The sequence below is a fragment of the Macaca mulatta genome, chromosome 5 (assembly GCF_049350105.2).
Source record: "Macaca mulatta isolate MMU2019108-1 chromosome 5, T2T-MMU8v2.0, whole genome shotgun sequence".
NCBI classification, from domain to species: Eukaryota; Metazoa; Chordata; class Mammalia; order Primates; family Cercopithecidae; genus Macaca; species Macaca mulatta.
Window position 1 is genome coordinate 129,232,409 of NC_133410.1, and position 18,179 is coordinate 129,250,587.

The following is an 18,179-nucleotide window of genomic DNA, read 5'->3' on the forward strand; positions in this document are numbered from 1 at the left end:
TTTCAGATGCTGTGGATGTAGAAACTAGAAATACCATGGTTGCCTCTGCTTCACTTCTTGCCTTCTCTTTCCACACTAAGGTATCAGAGCAAGGAGGCCCAGCAATGCTACACCCTGATTACAAACATACTGGAGCTTTTCTGGGGAGAATATATGTTCAGTAAGATCCATTTGAAGTCACGCCATTTTTCTTTTGAAGTACAGACTTCTGTATGACAAATAACAAAGACAAATAAAGTTTTAACACTGCAATAGAAGCAGCAAAGCATTCTAAATATATCTTCTGAGCTGTTACTCTTTTTCACCAAAATGGTTATGATGGAATAAAAGTCTTTGCAGCAGTGTGGTCTTAAATCACCCACACTCTTCCTGTCTCATCATCCTTGGGCTATGGCCATAACACTTTCATGCCTTTACTAGAAAAATATTTTCCTTTCCTAATTCTGTCCCTTAGGCATGATTTCCAAAGCTTCACATTTGCAGAAATGATTCCTTCCAAAAAAGAAATCTAATCAAACCATTTATAACATCCCCCTCACCCCCCAAAGAGTAGAATGACAAATTAACTCTGTGGTCTACCATACGGTTGATCGATGGGAAATAGAGATGTAGAGTCATTTATTTTAGCTGCAAACTTGGGAATGAAACACTGGTTGGGCTACAGGCCAAGAGTTTTCAGAGATGATAGCTTATAGGATGAGGGGAGACCTGGCATTGAAATGTCTACTTCTATGTCCAAAGGGATAGAATTCACTGTCTTCCACCCCTAAATCACACCAATAACCGAGAACTGAGAAATCTAATCTGGTATTATACCACAAAACATATGTTTGATTGGTTTTAAAAGATAAAATGAATGTTGCATATGATGGCAAATTTCATAATCATCTTATTATAAGAAAATGAAATTAGCCAAAAAGTATGACAATAAGCCCATGAAAAATATATGATACAAAGCAATGTAAATTATTTGCTAATTCAGTTAATGTTTATAAATAAAAAACTGAATGCCTTAATTTTCACGTGTTTGCTGGGTTTTATGATTAAATGTGAAGGTAAGTGTTTGGATGACTGATTAAGAAACACAGAAATCTAATTGGTTTCATAGTTTATTGTTCTCTAGAATATAATTCTTATTATTCAAATCACACAGACAAACTTAGTTTCCTTGCCAATAAAGTAACTTTTACATAGTTGTTTAATCAACATTAAAATTCAAAATTCTCCCACTTGCTAGTTTATTTCGAAGTTTAGTTTAGAAATTGTCTTTTCTTATGGAGAAAAGAAAAATATTTTAATCCTTTTAAAAATACAATAAATATACTGAATACAAGCCTGTCTATCATAGGTAAAAATATAAACCAAAATACATGAAAATCCCACAAAAATTATAATAAATGTCAAAAAGTGTTATTATTTGCTAAATAAGTGATGAGGGAACCATCACTAAGGGTTACCCAGGTTGAATTTATATAAGGGAAGAAATTGAACTAGACTTTAAAGGAGGATTGGATGAAAAGGGTAGAAAGAGGAGACTAGATGTGATGAGCAATATAGTGCCAAGAAATTTCAGTGGCTTAGCAGGGAAAAGTTTGCTTCTTGCTCTCATATCACAGTACAAAGTTGGTGTTCTTAGGTGCTTTCCACTGTGGTTATGCAGAGACTAAGGGGTCTTTCACTTATTGCTCTGCTATCCTTTAGGACCTTATAATTGTTTGAAATAGGCAGAATGGTGGGGGGGGGGAAGCACCTACAAAAAGAGGCATAGACTTCTTAAAAACCTTGATTTAGACATGGCACATGTAACTTCTACTCACATTCCGTGAATGAAAACTAGTCATGCAGCCACTCCTAAGTGCGTAGGAAATGTAATCTCTGGCTAGACACTCACTTGCCAGTGACACAGAAAGAGAAAATGCACATATGTGAGTGTAAGCACCTAAATATTGGTGTTACACTGGTCTCTGCCTTTGATTATCTTTCCATTTCTGTCTGCATGCTCTTCCCCAAGAAAGAGAAATTGATTAATCTCCTAAATAAAATAGTCTGTATCCTTTTTAGCTAAGAATTTTCTGGAGATTGAGATCTATAAATCCACTGCTTGCTAAACCTATCTTTCCACTTGGGTATCCTACAGACATCTGAAATACAATTTGTACAAATGGATATCACCAGCTTCTTTCCAAAGTCTGTTCTCAGGCCATATTTTCTATCCACTGAACGGATCCACCATCTTACTAATTGCTCAAGCCATAAATTGTGAAGACATAGTTGATAACTCCCAATCTCTTGCTCTTTTTTGAAACCATGTATCCTATCCTTCTTCTCATCCCTATTTCTTTATTTTTTCCACGGATTACTGCAAGAACATTCTGACTGGCCTCCTTGAAGTCATTCTAGATGCCCTTCAATTCAACCATCATAATTTTCTCAGGGTGATATTTTCAAAATGTCTATCATATCTTGTTAATCTCCTGTTAAATCTCATAAGATAAAATTTAAACACTTAGCTTGGCACACCAAGTTCAGCCTCTACTTATTTTTTTAGTCTCTTTTTCCATTAGGTTCCAATGTGTTCATCTAGCTAGGGTAATTCCTAACTGCATATTTCCATGTATCCTTTCCTCTTTCAATAAAAGCTCTTCCTTCTCCTCCTTCTCCCTGCCTCTGCCAGCTGTTCAAGTGTCCTTCCTTTCCTGCCCATCTCAAGGATCATTTCTCCTAGGAAGAGTTACCCTACCATCCATCCTGAGATTGGGGTAATGTGCTCACCCCAATGCCTACTGACTTTTTCCTTATTGATCTCCTATGACTATGTCATAATTGTTTACTTGCTTGTCTCCTGATTCTGTACCCATTAAAATATCCTAGGAAATTTTAAGAAATACCAATGAGTAACTGTCATTCCACCTCATTGAAATCAGAATCTTCAGAAAGTTTTAAAGGCTTTACTAGTGATTCTAATGTGCAGCCATGGGTAAAAACTACTGCCGAAGGTAATTAAGCATTGGTCACTGCTATAAGGCATTAACTATTGAAAGACTCATGAAAAAGAAGAAGAGAGAACAAAAGAGGGAGGAATGAAGGAAAGAAAGGAGAACATTTATTAAAACTAGATTACAGAAGAGGAAGAATGGAGATACATATTTACTAAATACTCACTTAGTCCCAGGTATTATACTGCATGAATTAAATATGGAACTAAATGATTTGAAGTTTATCACAGCCAATGGCAAAACCCTTCAGTATTTCTTGAACTCCCTTAAATATTACACTGAAATAATCATTTTGATTTTAAAAACACGAATTAGTGATGGTGTAGCAGATGAACTCAAATTACAAATAGATTGAAACTAGCAAAAAGTATTAAAAGCTTAATAGTATTAATTGAATCAGAATGATATCATAGTTTGTTTTTATTAATAAAAAACCAAAATATACATTTTGTTTACATTTACAGTATACATTTCACCAAAGTCTTTTTTAACACCAATTTATATGCATGTCTTTGTCTCACCCAGTTCTTATGTGTAGTGGCACATGCATTTACATTTGTCTCTAAAAGTTTGTAAGCAACTATACAGATTAGGTAGATGGAGTAAAATCATTGTTGCCTCATGTGAGTACATGAGTCATGCAGGTGGAGTAGGTTGGAATGGTATATACTGAGAAAGCAAACACTTGAAATGGAACAATAAAAAAGTAAAAAGAAAAGAAAAGGAAATTTAAAAGTGTTTCCGATTTCAGTAAGACACATGATATTTAAATATTAATTTTAAAATTCCAGAAAGATGATTGGCATTTAATATTTGTCTAGTTGCTATTTCAAATCTTTTCTAATGTTTCAGATTGATTAATTTAAAGGTCAAAAGAAGTCACAGTTGATATGTTCAAACACAAAGCCAGAAGCCTGTATCCAACAAATTATAAAAGTCTAAGTAGATAATAAGAAAATATAAAATATTGATATTATAGGGAAGTGACTATTGGACCTCAACTACAACTTGCTCTTTATTTCAGATTCTCTAACTGATATTAATAAAAACCACAATATTCTACTGTTGAGCCACTGGATCAAAGTTGAAAGCCATCCTACTGCAAGACTTTCCAGATAAGAGATAAGGGAGCATATGACTGCCCTGTTTGTTGAATCTACACTGAGCTATGGTTTTTGACACTTGTTACCCAATTGTTTCCTGCAAATTCTGAACAGATACTACAAATACCTTTTATTCTAGCTCCATGATGGTGTTGATAGTCTCAATAGTCGTATCTAATTATAAAGCTGGATCTCTTTGTACATAAAGGTGGAGGGAGATCTAATAATTCAAATATCAATAACTCTTTCAGTGGTCAGAATGATCAAGGCATGGCTACTTTATTTAAAATAAGTTAATTTGCCAGTTATCATATGCTATACATTTCCCTGTTATTTTTCAAAGTAAAGGTAGAGACATACTTGCTTTTCCCATGGTTGATTCAATTAATGAAATATATAAAATCTTCAACACAAGGAAATAAACAGGTGAACTGTCAGGTCGTACTGGAAATGTAGAAGTATGCTAAACAAATAATAAATATGGTGTATTTACTATCCAACGTATTTGTTTACCAAGGAAAGAGACATATGTATTTGCGTGTATATTACATTCTTCAACTCACAGTCTTATTATTTCCCTAAGTGTGTGATCACCAGTGTTCCTGCAGCAATATCCCAAGAATGCTGAAAGTTATGCTAAATGCTAAAAGATAAATCTGTATATTGGATGGATTTTGAAAAATCAGAGTTTCTGTTGACTTCTGGGTAAGTAAATTCTTTCTAATATTATTCCCAATAAAAATGCCACTTAAATCCTTATTTTTCTTTTTCTACTGTTTGCCGAATTCACACATTACATAACTGACTTCCCTAAATGTTTATACAATATACCCAGACATAGAAATATCTTTTAATTCATTTCCTTCTTTTCTGAAATGACATGACATTTAGGGAAGATATATCTAATTATTATTTATTATGAATACCTTCGTTAAGCCTCAACAAAATATTGTCAAAAATAAGTATAAAATTTCAATTTCGTACATAGTTTTAGGTTATATCTATTAGACAACCTACATAATAGGAAAAGGTGATGCTAGCTTATTTTTTTCTTTTTGGTTACCCGAAAGAAAGATAAAAAAGAATGACCAGTTATGTTTAAAGCAAAAACAAAGTAGCCAGTGATTTGGCTACTTCTGCTCTCTGTCATCTATCCATTACCTGCACTGGACAACCACCTGGGCTCACCAGATGGTCTACTGGAGGAAGCTGTTTAATCAGCTATCCTTTTTATTATGCAAATGCAATGTAAATATATGATGATGTATAGGATTTAATCCAAAATACACTAGAACCTTCCTCAGGCTTAATCATTTATCTCAATACACTTGGGAATAGCTCTCAAGAGGTCTGACTTGGGGGAAGGTGGAGGCTGAAAGAACAGTTTTGTGTGGTAGTGTTGGGTCCCTTCAGAACACAGCAATCTGAGGTTCGCTTGTTTTTTTTTTTTTATTAATTGATGAATTTGTGACTCATCACTGTGCCCAAATAAACAGAATAATGGACTTTTATTCATCATTTGAGTTGGTCTCACTGCAGGGTTTTCCTCTGCCTTGAAAGTTGCTTCTCTAGAGCTTTTCTTTGCTCACTGCTGTCCGTCATCCACAGCCCAGAAACCCCTGGACACCTCAAATGGCAACCCCTGCATCCAGCACTTCTATTCCATTACTCTTCTTGCTTTTTTTACTGTAGTAAGTAGTACCTGAAGTTATTTGACTCATTTTTTTTCCTTGGCTATTGTCTGTCTCCCATGATTAGAATGTGGGCTACAGGGCAGCAAGTATGTTATGTGTTCCAATTTTTAAGAGCTGAAACCCCCACACCTGTAATTTCAGGAGATCTCATATTCCTCCAAAATTCTAGCAATCAAGACCATCTGGGTCTGCCTCTAGCACAATGACTAGAGGCATTCTCTAGTCAGTAGAAAAGCTACCTTCTATGGTAAATTTTTCACAAAGGCATCCCCTTTTGGTGAGATGACCCCATGGACACAAAGTTTGGGAAGTAGCATGAGCTATTGCACAGAGTAGAAAAGTGTACCTCTTCCTCTGGGCATTCCCCATGCTAGGATGCTCCACTGGTTGAGGAATCTGCACAGTCGCATAAGCAGTGGCTGTGGTCCTATGCTTGCTGTAGCTCCCATTATCACCAAGACATTGGGACATTGTGGGGAGTCAGGGAACCACATTCAAACTTAGAGAAGGGAGCCAGTTGTAGTGGTGGGACCTAGGTCCACATTTAACCTCTCCTTCATCCTCCACTCTGATAATGACAAGAACTGTGTCCTATTCATTTCTAATTCTCCACTGCCTAGCACAGCATCCCAAAGTGTTAAATATAAATTGATGTTGGTAAAGGGAGGATCGAGGTGAGGGAAGTAGGGTTGATGCAGAAAACAAAAAGAAAGGAATAGAGAGACAGGAAGAACATGAGTAAAGGTAGAGTCCCATAGACATTGAAAGGACTTGACTTGCTCACAGTGCAATGTATTAGAAGTACTTCAAATAATCACACAGCCACAGGTATCCCTGGTCTTCAGAATCATCAACACAGCGTTATTGAGTGATTCATCAATGGCAGTCTTGCTCTAAGTTCTGGTGATTCCATTCTGATGCTATTCACTCAGGCACCCACACCCCATTTGCCTCTGCATCTGTAAGTTTTTTTAATCCCAAGTCTGAAGACCATTTGGACATATTTCTATCAAATCCTGGCGGTCTCCTTCTAACAGGTATGCAGTTTTCTCTTTAGACCCCTAATACACCGGATAAGACTTGAAGGAATGTATCTGCATTCCCTGATTGGTGTGGATATGGAAGCCCCGCCCTGCATCCCAACACTGAGCACAGCTGCAGCTTTCACTTGTTCATTCATTCAGTAGTTATTATTTTCATGCCTACTCTATGCCAAGCACTGCTCTTCTTTGAAAACACCTTCGCCTCACCTCTCACCAGTCTTCTGATATATGAAAGTGTCTTTATCAATGGCTAACCTCCCTGAGGCTCAGCCCTCACAGCACGTTGTGGACTGCTACTGATCCCCTGAGGATGGTGCTGGCCTGTGTTACCTAGGCCTATTTCTCTGCGCCTGCTTAACTCTGTCTACTCTTTGTCTCATTCCTTAACAGCCTTCATGCAAGGTTTGTATAAAAAAGATGTATTCTTTATACACCCACCATATTATTTCTTTTTTCTGAAAATACTAAGTGCTACTTTTGCTGTGTGTGACCAAAATGTTAGTCAGCACCTCTGTATAGTTACAGATTTGGAAAGAAATATTGTTTTACTTTGGGAAATGAAAATCAGGTTGAAATATTTAGAAGATTTTTTAGCATTTGATATTGACCTGAGCATAAAGATTGGATTGGTGTTGTCTTAAGAAAAGCATCGTTAAAGAAAACCTGAAAATATGTTTAAAAAAAAGGAATACCAATATTAAATTGGAATGCAAGACTATGCTACCCATAAGTATAAACTTTACTTTAAATATTGCTTTGAACTGTACTGCTATCCATGTTTGACGTGAACTGATTTGTCAATCGAATGACATAATGCTTGCTCTTTTATATCAACTTTCACATGGACAGAAGGAAGGAGAACCATACATTTTTTAATTACTCTATTATAGATACATATGATCCAAATGATTGGTATAACTTACGAAGAAATTTTAAGATGTGACACACCTGATACATGATTAGAAGAGTCTCAAAATCCAGAGAAATTGAGGTACTGTGGTGTACCCTGAAGCAGATTTTGAATTTCCTTTAAATGCTGGTAGTGCATAGGAGAAATCAAGAATCACTTTAAAATGAATGTATAAAAGACATTTCAACACATTACACTGAAACAGAAGAAATGCTAACTCCTTTTTCTCCTTTTTTTTTTTTCTTTTAGACAGAGTCTTGTTTGGTCACCCAGGCTGGAGTGCAGTGGTATAATATTGGCTCAGTGCAACCTCTGCCTCCCAGGTTCCAGCAATTCTTGTGCCTCAGTCTCCAGTCTCCTGAGTAGCTGGAACTACGACATGGGTGGTGTGCACCACCACCCCTGACTACTTTTTGTATTTTTAGTAGAGATGGGATTTCACTGTGTTGGTCAGGCTGGTCTCAAACTCCTGACCTCAAGTAATCCACCCGCCTCGGCCTCCCAAAGTGCTGAGATTACAGGTGCAAGTCACTGTGCCCAGCTCAACTCCTTTTATTAAGAGCAATTATGTGTTTAATTATGTCTAATTTTATAAAGACAACAAATTATTCAAAGGAGGACTCATGAGGGAAGGGATTATGTTATTCACCCTCGTACCATCTGCATGCACCCACATGAGTTACATCCCTGGTTCTTTTATTACTCTGTTCTGATGCTGCTATGAAGAAATACCCAAGACTGGGTAATTCATAAAGGAAAAAGATTTAATTGTCTGACAGTTCCCCATGGCTGGGGAGGCCTCAGGAACCTTACAATCATGGCAGAAAGGGAAGAAAACACATTCTTCTTCACATGGCAGAAACAAGAAGTACCTAGCAGGAGGAAAAACTCATAAAACTATCAGATCTCCTGAGAACTCACTCACTATCACTAGAACAGCATGATGATAACCACCCGCGGGTCTCTCCCACGACATGTGGGGATTATGGGAACTATAATTCAAGATGAGATTTGGGTGGGGACACAGCCAAACCATATTATTCTGCCCCGGCCCCTCCCAAATCTCATGTCCTCACATTTCAAAACACAATCATGCCCTACCAACAGTCTTCCAAAGTCTTAACTCATTCCAGCATTATCACAAAAGTTCAAGTCCAAAATCTCATTTGAGACAAGGCAAATCCCTTCTGCTTATGAGCCAATAAAATCAAAAGCAAATTAGTTACTTCCTAGACACAATGGGGACACAAGCATTGGGTAAATACACCCATTTCAAATGGGAGACATTGGCCAAAATAAAGAGGCTACAGGCCCCATGCAAGTCCGAAACCCAATAGGGCAGTCATTAAACCTTAAAGTTCCAAAATGATCCCCTTTGACTCCTTGTCTCACATCCAGGTCATGCTGATGCAGCCTTGGGCAGCTCCACCCCTGTGGCTTTGCAGGGTATAGCCCCTGCTTCAGGCTGCTTTCAAAGGCTGGTGTTGAGTGCCTGGCTTTTGCGGGTGCACAGTGCAAGCTGTCAGTGGGTCTACCATTCTTGGGTCTAGAGAACTTTGGCCCTCCTCTCACAGCTCCATTAGGCAGTGCCCCTGTGGGGACTCTGTGTGGCAGCTCCGACCCCACATTTCCCTTCTGTACTGCACTAGCAGAGGTTCTCCATGAGGACCCTGCCCCTGCATCAAACTTCTTCCTGGACATTCAGGCATTTCCATACATCCTCTGATATCTAGTAGGGGATCTCAAACCTTGATTATTGACTTCTGTGCACCAGCAGTCTCACACCACATGGTAGCTGCCAAGGCTTAGGGCTTGCACACTCTGAAGCCATGGCCTGAGCTGTACCTTGACCCCATTTAGCCATGAATGGAGTGGCTAGGACCCAGGGCTCCAAGTCCCTATGCTGCACAAAGTAGGAGGGCCCTGGGCCTGGCCCACAAAACCATTTTTTTTTCTCCTAGGCCTCCATGCCTGTGATAAGAGGGACTGCCACGTAGGTCTCCGACATGCCTTGGAGATATTTTTCCCCATGTATTGGCAATTAACATTCAGCTGCTCCTTATTTGTGCATATTTTCTGCAGCAGGCTTAAATTTATTCCAAGAAAATGAGTTTTTCTTTTCTGTTGCATTGTCAGGCTGGAAATTTTCCAAACTTTTACACTCTGGTTGCTCTTGAACACCTTTCTGCTTAGAAATTTCTTCCACCAGATACCGTAAATCATCTCTCTCAAGATCAAAGTTCCACAGATCCCTAGGGCAGGGGCAAAATGCTGCCAGTCTCTTTGCTAAAGCATGACAAGAGTCACTTTTGTTCCAGTTCCCAAAAAATTCCTCACTTCCCTCTGAGACCCTTTCAGCCTGGACTTCATTGTCCATATCACTATCAGCATTTTGATCAAAGCCATTCAACAAGTCTCTAGGAAGTTCCAAACATTCCCACATTTTCCTGTCTTCTTCTGAGCCCTCCAAACTGTTCCAACCTCTGCTTGTTACCAAGTTCCAAAGTTGTTTCCACATTTTTGGGTATCCTTATAGCAGCATCACACTCTACCAGCACCAGTTTATTGTATGAGTTCATTCTCACGTTGCTGTAAAGGACTGCCGGAGACTGGGTAATTTATAAAAGAAAGAATTTTAATGGACTCACGGTTTAGCATAGCTTGGCAGATCAACCACTTATCTCTTTGAAATTTAGTTGTTTTAATATGTAAATGAGGCTATACTGAGAATTACCTGAGATAATTATATGTGTGACTAGCTGAAGTCTTGCTACCATAATTATTTCTCAATTATTATGATTGCACATCAATCCTGATATTCTCCCAGTATAAGTTTCAGCCATCTTAGAAGTCTCCAAGAAGATATAGCTTCTTCTCAGAATTTATTCTATGTATGTATTTATTTAGGAAAATTTTGATATCTAAATAGATCCCTGTATAAGGGATGGCATTTGAACTCTATGGAGGCAAATGGCATTTAAACTTTCTTCTTTTTCTCTCTAGTTTTCTTCCAAACTGAAATTCAAATAGAAGACTGTGGGAACTTGGAAATACCTATCAAACATCAACTAGGGTATGTCATACCCCATCAAAGGAAAACTAAACATAAGACAGCAGTGCAGGACCTTAGTACACACCCATCCTTATCAGATTTCGTCCCATATATGCAAATTTCTTAGCAATAAGATTGTCAGTAGTTTGAAACAGCCATTTCAAATGAATTTCTTTGAAACATAAAATATTTGAACTTACCACAGCCAGGAACTTTCTATACACTTTACATAAATATTTATCTCATTTAGTTATCAGAAGAATCTTATGAATAAATACTCCCATATTCCTATTTTATTGATGAGCAGACAAACAAACAAAGAAAAGACAAATAATTTGCTTCAGGTCATTCTTCCATTAAGTAACAGAATAAGAGTTGAAATCTTATTCTGAATTCAGAGACTGATCATATGACCACTACACCAACACATTCAACTGTTTAAAAAAGAAATGTAAGAAATAATAATAGATTTATTATACCACTGAATTAGTTTGTAGGCAATTACATTTTTTAAACAAACTAGAAACCATTTAATTTGGTTTGGCTGTATCCCCACCCAAATCTCACCTCAAATTGTAATAATCTCCATGTGTCAAGGGTGGGACCAGGTGGATATAATTGAATTACAGGGGCAGTTTCCCCCACAATGTTCTCATGGTAGTGAATAAGTATCATAAGATCTGATGGTTTTATAAAGGGGGCTCCCCTACACATACTCTGTTGCCTGCCACCATGTAAGATGTGACTTTGCTCCTCCTTCACCTTCCACCATGATTGTGAGGCCTCCCCAGCCACGTAGATCTACCAGTCCATTAAACCTCTCTCCTCTATAAATTACCCAGTCTCAGGTATGTCTTTATTAGCAGCATCAGAACAGATTAATACACCATCTTACTGTGCATATACAAATATTCAATCCCATTGGTAGAGATGAAAAAAGTTACTTTTAAACATTATATATATATTTTTTATTTAGAAATATCTAGCACTGACTCCTGTGCTTTGAGTTACCACAAGTTTTTGTTGCTCTTTCTTTCTTTTTTTTTTTTTTTTTTTTTTTTAAACCTCACTTTCTTTATCAAAACTAAGGGAACCATAAAGATGTTAGAGAATTAAATAGTAAGTGTAACTTACTATTTAAGTAGTGTGTCTGGGACATTTTCCATTTGGATTAATTCACCTTGAATTGAAACAGCAACTAAAAGCCATCTGAGGATTCAGTGTTTATTCAATTTGCATTTAGTTCTAAAGCAATTAATTTTCAAAAATATCAGTTATAGAAGGGAGCACTATCAAGTAGACATGCTGCCTAGGATGGTGTCTTCATTAGAAGGCACTGAATAAACATTTAATGCATGAATACATGCATTCTGAAGTTATAGTTGAAGAGACTTCAGTTTTGTGAAATAAAGTATTATAATATGGTGGCTCCATATGTTAGGTTGAAATTCCTGACTTAGCTATATGCTGTGTATAATCTTGAATGTTTGCTTAACCTCTTTAAGCTGCAGGTCCTCATCTGTAAAATAAAGTTAAAAATTTAAGTACTGCTTAGGAATTTTTGTTTTTGAGGAGTAAGTAGGTAGCCCATAATAAATAATTTGCATTGTTTTTGGTCAGTAGTAGGCTTTAGGAATCAACTATTATTATTATTAAGTAGTAAAATTATGTAAATCTGTGTGCTGTTAACTGCATGCTTCGATTCATTTTATTTTGTAATATTTGGATTTTAGTGTATCAACTAGTCCCCAAATGAGTGGAATGCAAAATATGAAGTCTTCTTTGAATAAATGAACTATATAAATCTCAATGCCAAATTTATTTTAAAAGTTGAATTTCTGTATGACCAAGAAATATGTTTGATATCTTTCAGTTTTTTTCCCCACTTTCAGTTTTTCACTCCCTCTTCTCTTGTTTCATTTACACAGATTTTAAGAAGTAAAGTCATAGATGAAATATTATTCTTACAACCTAATTTACCATTTTCTGAGTCAACTAAAGTCCAGCGTTTATTGACAATAGCACATAAACATCCTTTCCCCAACTAAAAATAGAAAAATATGTAGCTGCTTATCTTGTTCACCCTCATAATTGCTGCAGTAGCCGAGTTTTTGTAGTATGGATGAAATTTTCCACCAAAACAGACTGTCATTGAATCCTCAAATTTGGAAAATGTTTTAAATTATTTTCTTTTAGGATATAATTATAACTATTTGAATGTTGCTGAGGTAAACAGTTGTTTTTCTTGGCTATGCCTCCTATGCTTTTAAGCTATATTCTTTGCTAGCTGCTTCTACCTTTTCTACTTCAGCCTCAATTTCCTAGGAAGCTGAGTTAGATTCATGGTGTTGAATGCCATTCTTTCACTTAACAACCTTTAGGAAAACAACCTGTCTGCCAGACACCACACTGTGTAAGATTACCTCCATGATCTTCAGACTTTTCTAGTTACTACTTGTAATAGTTAATTTTAGATGTCGATGTGTTGGTCAGTTTTGCATTACTATAAAGGAATACCTGAGGCTGGGTAATTTATAAAGAAGAAAGGTTTATTTGGCTCATGGTTCTGCAGGCTGTACAAGCATAGCACCCACAACTGCTCAGTGTCTGGTGAGGCCACAGCTACCTTTTATTCATGGTGGAAGGTGAAGGCGGAGCAGGCATGGCACATGGTGAGGGAGGGAGCAGGAGAGTGAGCGGGGAGGTCCCAGACTGTTTTTAACAACCAGATCTTCCAGTAACTCATTATCATGAGTGGAGCACCAAGTCATTAATGAGGGATCCGCCTTCATGACTCGAACACCTCCCACTTGGCCCACCTTCAACATTGAGGATCACATTTCAACATGAGATTCGGCAGGAACACACATCCAAACCATCCAAAATATCCATCAACTTGAGTAGATTAAGGAAGACCTAGAGAACTGATAAAGAATTACCTCTGAGTGTGTCTGTGAGAGTGTTTCCAGAGAAGGTTGGCATGTGAGTCAGTGAACTGAGTGGGGAAGATCCTCACTCAAAATGAGTGGGCACCGTTCAGTCAGCTGGGACAGTAGGTAGAACAAAACGGAGAGAAAGGATTTCTCTCTCTCTCTCTCTATCTCTCTCTCTCTCTCTGTCTCCTGGAGATGGAAAACTCTCCTCCTTCTTCCCTTGGACATCAGAACTCTAGGCTCTCTGGCCTTGGTACTCCAGGACTGACACCAGAGGACCTCTAGTTTCTCAGGCCTTTGACCTTAAACTGAGAATTACACCATCGCTTTCCCTGATTCTGAGGTCTTTAGACTGAGACTGAGCCACACTACCAACATCCTAGAGCCTGAAACTTGTAGACAGACTGTTGTGGGATGTCTCAGCCTCTATAATCAAATGAGCCAACTTTCTTAATAAATATCCTCTTATATATTTATGCAGTAGTCCCTCCTTATTCCAAGAGAATATGTTCCAAGACCACTAGTGGATGCCTGAGACCCCAAACAGTATCAAATTCTATATATACCACCTTTTTTCCCCTATAAATCATACCTATGATAAAATTTAATTTATAGTCATAGTAAAATATTAACATTAACAAATAATAAAATAGAAACATTACAACAATATAGTGTAATGAAAGTTGTGAATGTAGTCTCTCCCTCTCAAAATATCTTGTTGTACTCTACCTCAGATAATTGAAATCACAGAAAGCAAAACTGTTGATAGGGTGAAATTATGTGTGCATGTTTATGTGTGTATGTGTGTGTGTATTGGTTCTGTCTCTCTGGAGAACCATGACTAATACATTATCTAAGGTTTATTAGTCTGTGCAATCAATGGAACTGTGGTGTGTAGGATATAACAATATCACAATCATAGAACTATAGGACTGAAGATGTTATGATTTAAAAATCTCACTTTCAGGCAGGACCATAACCAATGCCAGATAATTGAGATTCTGTATAAAACTTTCAGGAAAAGTGATTTCATGACTCCTCTCAATAGTTTACTAATATTTGGGAAAAAACAGATGATATTAGGATTTTTCATGTATGTTTTAAAACATATGTAAAATTAAAATGTAAATATTTCAAAAGAACATCATTTAGAAAGTTAGGAATTCTACAAAGATGACCATTTTTGTCAGCTTGATGGACATTTTCTCATCTTCACTTCAATTAATCCCATTTTTTCCACTTTAACACAGAATTTAGAGTGAACGAAGCTTTATTTATCTTTATCTTACTTCTAAGTAATAGCTAACATTTCCACGTCTTCCTTATGTTGAATCAATAAGAATGAAATGTTTCGACCTTGGGCAAAGTGACCCTGTGTTTTATCCTCTTAGCAAGTACCTGTCCTGTAGAGACAAAATATTTTAAAAAGATAAAACTTTCATTTTAAAAATTCACAAATTTCCTTATAAAATTCTGTATATTTTATGAAGAACTTTGAACTCATCATGTCCTATTCATATTTTTTATCCCTAATGCCTAGTGATATTCAACAATGTGTGTTAAACATATAAGTGAATGAATGAATGGTTTGTGAATTGTTATGTCTAAATTGACATGGTTCTTGAAAAATGAACATGATGTTATTATTTCAGATTATTATTTTAATTGACCACTAATATAAATACTTAAAATATAAAATCATTCATTCATACAATATTCTGTAGATATTATTAATCCCATTGGAAAAATGAGAAAATTGAGGCCTAGAGACTTTATGTAAGCAGTGCTAGTTTATTCAGATAGTAACAGGGGAACCTGGAAGTCGATTGTATATCTGACTCCAAAGTACATGATCTTTGCCATGTCACAAATGGTGATACATGTGTTTGGTCGTAAAAACTCACAACAATGAGCATATTTACTTCCTATCATCAACTTCTACCCAGACAGATCTGTGGGATAGAGACACTATAATTTTAGGGGTTTTACTTGGATTTATCTTCTAGAGAGAACCATTCAGTTTTCTCTATGCATGGTGTACTATAGTGGTATGAAAAATGGGTCTTCAAGTAGGTTTTTTCTTGGAAAAAATAGAACTATATTTTAACACATTTAAGTACTAGTATTAGCTTATCATGCTAAAAATGTTGTAACTGAGTCAGAAACAATTCTATGTAAGCACAATATAAAAACTTGATAATAACCAAATAGTTGTCTGACCCCAAATATTTAACTCTAAGAAATCTAATTCTGGCTTTATTCCAAGGTGCTTTGGGAAGAGCTCACCCTGAATTATGCTATTAACCAATAGTCATTTTTTTTTTTCTGAAGTACACCATAGAACACCATCTTAATCTGGGACTTCAGGGCAACTTGACAATGAAAAAAAGCATACACAGGCAACTTTCTGATCATTCAATGGCCTTCCTGTGACCTAGCCACAACCACTCTATTAATCTACTTTATCATAGGGATTAGTGGCGAAAAATCCTCATCCTTCCAGCGGGCACATCTGTTCCTAACTTTTCTTATCTCTCCATGTTCATTCCATGCGGTACATCTATGCTTCAATAGTCATGAATGTCTCTGCTTTTGAGAAAAAATTATTTTCTGTCATTTTATTTCCATAGAAATTTTTTAAATAAAAAAATTGCTATTCTGTCCTTTCCTGTCTTATATATACTTCCAAATACATAGCATATTTGAGTTTCCTCAAATACCACAACATACTGCTTTTCTGAGCAAGTTTTACAGCTGTGCAGCATTTACCAAGAGAAATCTGCTGTTTAAAGCCATGAATGATGCCCACCAGAGCACCACTTTTATATATGCTCTAAATAAATGCATGAATGTTTCTTCCTAGCATCCTAAGATCAATGAAGTGTTTCACAAAATAATTCATGCTAGAGGCAATCTCTTTACCTCTGACTCAGGCACACTTAAAGCAAGAAGGAGGTGTGTTGGGTCTGGTTGATGGGGTGCCTGTCTTCTTCTGGCAGCCTGACTCAGACTGGGAACTGTGGTATAGGGAGCAAGGCCGTCTCATCGACACACTCCCTTCTCCCAAGTTTAGTCTAGGGATCACGCAAAAGGAAGGAGCTCCATGTTTCTCCTTCTTCTCTGGCCTCTGAACACAGGTAAAAGTCTTCTAACTTCAATTATAGTGACAAACAGAAAATACACCAAAAAAAACACTAACCACTTCTGAATGACATATTTAATTTTAAGATTCATTTTTTAAAATTAAATACTTATTTTTACTAGTTTCCAAGATGTTTGAGTGAGATAGAATATTATTTACTTACGTTTTAATTTTTTTTAAATTAGGAATGTGGTGTTCTCTACATTTAAAAATTGTATAAAAAAGGAGAAAGTCATTATTGAAGACATCTATGCTTTCATGGTTCAGAGTTTTATATTCTTATAAATAGCTAAAAATAAGGTTATAATGGAAATACCGGTGACTTTTTGGCTAAGCACTTCATGTGATATTTGAGATTACATATATGTGTGTGGGTGTGAACGTATATATGTGTGTATGTGTGCATATATGTATACACACATGCACATATTTAATACATTCATATATACACTAAAATATCAGCTACAAAGTAGCTTTTGATTATTTGTTTGTTTAAATGGCCAATAACTAATAAAAGGTTTTATATGACCAAGGCGCTCTTTTACAAATGTGCAGGTTTATCACAAAGACACCAAAGTACTCCGTGGTCAGTGTCTTCTACAGCAAGGCAGGCTCACAGCTGAAATTGGTTTGAAGTTTGTTGGGCTGGAATATTTTGATAAATGGAGATAAACGATTAAAATTGTTCAGTCTTTCCAAGCCTTAGCAAAATATGACAGCATATATGTCTCCAAGAGATTTATGTTTACTCTTACAGCTGGCTGTTCATAGCTGCACCATTCCTTCGGGAGGTCTGCAGATCTACAGAGGATGAGAGTGTTTCACAGCTGCAAGAGATTTAGATCCCTTTAAAGTACTGCTGGAGCTCCAGCAAACCAATGTTTCAAAAGAAAGTAAGGCTATGTGGTATTCATAAGCTTCCCAGCCTTAACCTGGGGAAGCTCACCTGTCAAAGCCTGCTTACTAAAAACTTCGCTGAATTGTTAGCTGACATTACAAAATGTCTAAAATGTCATCATGTGTAGCAAACAAATCCCTGCATTTCCACATGTTGTTCCTGGGGCAAGTGAACAGCAAAACGCAACAACATACTGAATAAAAGCATGTTCATCAAAAAATTCAGTTGTCTATGAGGAAGATGTGATGTGGGAGGAAGTGGCTATATCATTGTTACAGGAGGGGAAGGCTGGGGGAGGAATGAGGGAAGGAGGCAACTGTCTGTTGGATGTCTCTTATGCACCAGCAAGGTGGACTCCCTGTCCCATACCCTGCTCTGTGGTGGGTCCAGCACTCTGTGGTGAGAACA

At 36.9% G+C, this 18,179-nt stretch overlaps 1 long non-coding RNA gene across 1 annotated transcript; it reads left to right on the forward strand.

Annotated features, from left to right (window-relative positions):
* The first annotated feature begins 4,203 nt into the window (after nt 1-4,203).
* LOC144340922 (uncharacterized) lies at nt 4,204-17,968 on the forward strand. Its single transcript, XR_013417469.1, has 3 exons — nt 4,204-4,804; nt 10,750-10,819; nt 17,631-17,968. It is a non-coding gene; the product is annotated as an uncharacterized LOC144340922 (long non-coding RNA).
* The last annotated feature ends 211 nt before the right edge of the window (nt 17,969-18,179 follow it).